Source organism: Dendrobates tinctorius, unplaced genomic scaffold (genome assembly GCF_039654945.1).
Source record: "Dendrobates tinctorius isolate UK_male_01 unplaced genomic scaffold, ASM3965494v1 ptg000041l, whole genome shotgun sequence".
NCBI classification, from domain to species: Eukaryota; Metazoa; Chordata; class Amphibia; order Anura; family Dendrobatidae; genus Dendrobates; species Dendrobates tinctorius.
This window is the reverse complement of record NW_027361709.1, coordinates 3,521,420-3,526,940: the sequence shown is the minus strand read 5'-3', so window position 1 is coordinate 3,526,940 and position 5,521 is coordinate 3,521,420. Positions and strand designations below refer to the sequence as shown.

The 5,521-nt window shown below is 42.2% G+C and overlaps 1 long non-coding RNA gene across 1 annotated transcript; it reads left to right on the top strand.

The window, feature by feature from the left end:
* The first annotated feature begins 284 nt into the window (after positions 1 to 284).
* LOC141088821 (uncharacterized) lies at positions 285 to 5,036 on the top strand. Its single transcript, XR_012232068.1, has 3 exons — positions 285 to 1,231; positions 1,419 to 1,484; positions 3,686 to 5,036. It is a non-coding gene; the product is annotated as an uncharacterized lncRNA (long non-coding RNA).
* Positions 5,037 to 5,521: the final 485 nt, after the last annotated feature.

The window sequence follows — 5,521 nt, the reverse complement described above, 5'->3', positions numbered from 1 at the left end:
ATTGTCCTGCTCCAGTGTTTATGCACATGTATATCTGTTTACATTTATTCATCGACTTTGTATTAGTATGTGTATACTATGTGACTAGGACCAATGATAGGGAGTGTCTTTACGTTACCTTGGTGAGGAGAATTTTATGTCCTATTTGGACTACATTATCTGTATGATCTAGGGAGATCCGCTGTGTTTTCCATATCGCGTGGATTCATTCTGTACACGTTAGCATTGTTTGTCTAGGATCTGTTTGTATGTCCCAATAAAGATATGTATTATATATTTTTACAACGGATCTGTGGTCGTGTCTGAGTGGCTTTCCACTCCCCCCTAATCTTATAATTGCTGTTTGCGACTGATCTATATTTAGGTCCGAACATTTCAGTGGAGGCATCTAGGTGTAATTCATTATGCCAGGAATATGCCCTCCTGTCTGAGAGTGTTTATGAGTATTTTGCTTCATGTATATTTTTCTGTGTTTTGCACAGGTGTTACTCATATAAGGATGGACTACAAGGCCAGAGAAATAGCCTGGCTGGGACAGGTAGACCAGGTCTTTGGCAATAATGGTGCTTGCAGTCAGCCGGTTGGTGATCTTGGATTCGAAAGTCTCTGTGATTCAGTACAGACTCTACTGTTGCGACGTACCAGGATCTGGTGGAGCCGTGCATTTTTACAGAAATATATTGCACGTAAAATGATCCCTAGAGGGCTGAGGATAAGAGTCACACCCACATTTGTGGTTGAGGATCAGTCTTTTATAAATGAGTGGGAGGAGGCATGCAACATTTGTTCTGGGAGTCTGATGCAATTATTAATTGGGCTGAATACAAAGTTGATTAATGAGCTGGATAATAAAATCGATTCCATCCTATCCGAGTTACGTGGAAATGGGTCAGAGGAGTGTATCAAGGTATTTGAGAACGAATTGGAGAAGACGATAGATAATGCAGTCAAAAAAATCAGTGATTCACAGACTTCTAAAATCAATCGAGATACAAAGGACTATCAGTCCAATGGCGTTTACCATTGGAGAAAAGTGCCCACGAATGGGCGCCAGTTAATACGGGCTGTTTCGAATCAATCTGTATCCTCACTGGGCAGTCAATCGGATACATCAACTTCCTCAATGACAACTCGATCAGGAAATATTAACAAACGGGCTAGGAATCACGACTATCATCCCTATAAACGGTACAGGACTCGATTCCGTGAGAAGGATGATGATACTAATAAGGTAATTAACTTAAGCCAACATACACTATCGGATCTTGATTGTTCGTTATTGTATAAGGGTTTATCGTTTTCTCCATCCTCTGGTCCGGACGTTTTTTCGATAGTGAAGGATTTACATGTCTTTGCACGTTCCCTTTTGTTTAAACGTTTTTTCTTTAATAATGATACACATAAACTTTTTCCCACAGAAGATGAACAGACCGCGCTAAGAATTTTGGAGGATTTGTCTGAAGAGCATACCACAATTGAAGGAGGTAAGATACCTCCTTCGATTAAACCGCGGTCTAGATGGTTTCCTCCACTGTCCAATTGCGGTCCAATAGACCTATTTGTCAAAGTTGTATCTAATGAACTATCGACAATGCCACGATTTATCCGTAATGATAATTTGAATAGAGAAGAGCGTATCAGACTTAAGCAATTACGTGATCTCTCGGATGTGGTAATCAAACCGGCGGACAAGGGGGGTAACATGGTGATATGGCCGAATTCAATGTATGAGAAGGAGGCGTTTCGACAGTTATTAAATAACATCTGTTACAAAAAACTTACGTTTAACCCCTTGTCCGCCTTTGATACCCAACTCAGAGGGATCATATCTAGAGCTATTGAGGCAGAGATTATCACGAAGGAACTGGGATCGGCCCTAGTGGTGAATGAGCCTACAGTAGCGACTTTCTATCTGCTCCCCAAAATCCATAAGGATATACAATGTCCACCAGGAAGGCCGATAGTTTCAGGTCGGGGCAACTATCTTGAACATGTAGGCCGGTGGATTGACTCAATACTACAACCGTTAGTGGAGGTTTTGCCATCTTTTCTTAAAGACACTAATCAGTTATTGAGGAAGGTTGATGGGCTCTCTCTTGATAGAGATGCGATACTGGTGACGGCTGACGTAGAGTCACTGTATACTAGTATTCGGCACGCCGATGGTTTGAGAGCAGTGGAATTTTTTCTAGGTACTTCTAGCTTGCCGATGGGTCTTAAACGGTTTGTATTAGAGATTTTGGAATTTGCATTAACGCATAATTTTTTTACGTTTAAGGGGTCCTTTTTCCTACAGACCCAGGGGACAGCCATGGGAGCGGCCTATGCGCCTTCTTATGCTAATCTGTTCCTGGGTCTGTGGGAAAGGGACCTCTTCCAGTCAGATCTGCACGCATCTGTGGACCGCGTCCTTTTGTGGACGCGGTACATAGATGATGTGTTTTTGATCTGGCAGGGTTCTGAATGTTCATTAGAGGATTTTTTTCAGCAGTTAAATGACAATACATTGAACATCAGGTTGACTACTGTTTACGATGTGAACAAAATTGAATTTTTGGATGTTATCCTGAAGAGGGATGGCCGAGATATGATCCAGACTAACATATTTAGAAAGCCCACTTCCACGAACTCTTTGTTGCATGCCTCCTCCTCTCACCCCAATCATATGATTAATGCAGTGCCGATAGGACAATTCCTTCGTCTAAGGCGTATTTGTTCGACTGATGCTGACTATGAACAACAGGCTGATGATTTAATACAGCGGTTTAGAGAAAGGGGTTATAGCCACAGATCTATTAAAAAAGCGTATAACCGCGCTAAACATAGTACGCGTAATGCCTTATTGTATAAGAATGAGGACACTGTATCTAAATTAGACCAAGTGAGATTTGTAACAACTTTTCATTCTCAATCTGATAGGGTAAGTAAGATTTTGGAGAAGTCATGGCCGATTCTGCTAACCGATCCCATAATAGCCAAGATATTATCAAATAAACCCAGAATAGCGTACCGAAGGGCAAAGAACTTACGAGGGCACTTAATCAAGAGTCATTATGAGACTAATCCACCATTGACATTTTTACGGGGTGGTGCCCAACGTAATGGGTGCTTCTCTTGCGGCCAATGTGTGGCTTGTGTGAACATTGATCGAAGTGAGAGCTTTACGGACTCATCTGGCTCCAAAGTGTATAAAATTCAAAAGAGGATCACCTGCCAATCAAAATGTGTGATATATTATGCCACCTGTCCGTGCTCCCTGATCTATGTAGGATTGACTACACGTCAGTTAAAGGTTAGGGTCAGGGAGCACGTTTTAGGTATACAGGCTGCGGCAAGTGAAAATGATACATCAGTGCTCAAGACTATACCTAAGCACTTTAAATTATATCACCAATGTGATGGCAGGACCCTCAGAGTTAGAGGGATTGATCTATTAGATCCTGGTATTAGGGGAGGTAGAGTATCACAACGTTTGGCTCAAATTGAGACTAGATGGATATGGACCCTAAATACGGTCCAGCCTAATGGGCTTAATGAATCTTTAAATTTTGCATCGTTTCTATGATCACCTCCTGGTTGTACTGTTATGTGCATTGAATTTCTTCACGTGTACGTGGTTGTTTTTATTTTTATTTGTTTTTATTGTATTTTATTTATTAATTTTTCTTATATATTTTCACTTTAGGCCACGTATTTAGTATCTACCACAGCATTGGGTCAATTACTGGAGAGCATCTTTAGTTGTAATTGAAATTTGGGGCATTGGTCCAATACAGTCAAGGGATACTGCATACCATCATATTAGGACTGTACATCGTGGAGTCATATCGGTGAACAATTGGATTTCAAGTTGTCTATCTGTGGGACACGGCTATTTATTCTGCATTGTTTACTGTGTATTATCTACAATCCATGGAATGATTTGTTTTATATGCCATGTATATGTGTTATGCATTAATGAGTTTTGAGGTATATATATTATATGGTATTATGTATGGGTTGCGTGATTACCAGCTTTATTCTATCTTTTATAATGTGGATGATCACACTTATGGTATAATATGTGAGGTATCTGTGCCCAAATCTATACACTATGATTTTCCACGATGGTATGGGTTAATGTGCTCTTTATTTCATGTCGACTATTAATAGGTGCTCTCCATGTTTGATGCGATCAAATGTGGCCATGGTATGCGAATATATCAATTCTTTTTGTTTGCACTGAACCCATTGAGGCCAGATGGGGAGGTTGATTAACCTGCACGCATGCGCGTTGTGGCCCGGGGCCGCGGCGCGGCTTCTGGTGTCTCCTCCAGTGTGTTGCCATGGCGTTTTTGACGCAGGCTGCGTACTGGTGACGTCAGCGCCGCCCCGCGTCCCTGGTTGCCATAGCGGCGGATGCGTCACTTCCGGTCGACACCTCCTCATTTCCGGTCACGGCCTTTTTTAGCTGTTTGGCTCTGCTGTGTGTGACGCCCCCTGACGAAGGACGAGCCTCCGAAACGCGCGTCGGGGCACACGTGCGGTCTCCCCTGTGACTCCCCTCCCACCACCGTACATTTTGGTAATTATTACCGTTTTTTTGCTGCCTGTCATTGTGTGCAAGGCAGCAATTTCACTCCTGTCGGTCATGGAGGGTGAGGGTTAGAGGGATTTTCCCTCCAATATTTTTCATCTCCCTTACAAGGCCTGCTTGTAATATATAACATATGTAATGGTTACAATGAGGATGCCATACTATGTCTATGTAGTATCATTGTCCTGCTCCAGTGTTTATGCACATGTATATCTGTTTACATTTATTCATCGACTTTGTATTAGTATGTGTATACTATGTGACTAGGACCAATGATAGGGAGTGTCTTTACGTTACCTTGGTGAGGAGAATTTTATGTCCTATTTGGACTACATTATCTGTATGATCTAGGGAGATCCGCTGTGTTTTCCATATCGCGTGGATTCATTCTGTACACGTTAGCATTGTTTGTCTAGGATCTGTTTGTATGTCCCAATAAAGATATGTATTATATATTTTTACAACGGATCTGTGGTCGTGTCTGAGTGGCTTTCCACTCCCCCCTAATCTTATAATTGCTGTTTGCGACTGATCTATATTTAGGTCCGAACATTTCAGTGGAGGCATCTAGGTGTAATTCATTATGCCAGGAATATGCCCTCCTGTCTGAGAGTGTTTATGAGTATTTTGCTTCTTGGGCAAGTTCAGGGAAGAGCGACCAGAATAGTGAGCGGTCTGCAAACCATGTCCTATGAGGAACGGTTACAGGATTTGGGTATGTTTAGCTTGCAAAAAACTGAGAGGAGACTTAATAGCTGTCTACAAATATCTCCGTGATGTCACATGTGACTGGATACCCTGCCTCCAGCAGGGCGAATTTCTAAGACACTCGTGACCCTGGATACACCGCCTCCAGCAGGGCGAATTTATACAATGTAATGTGCAGCCGGGTACACCGCCTCCAGCAGGCGAATTTCAATAATTACACGTGTAGCTGGATGTACC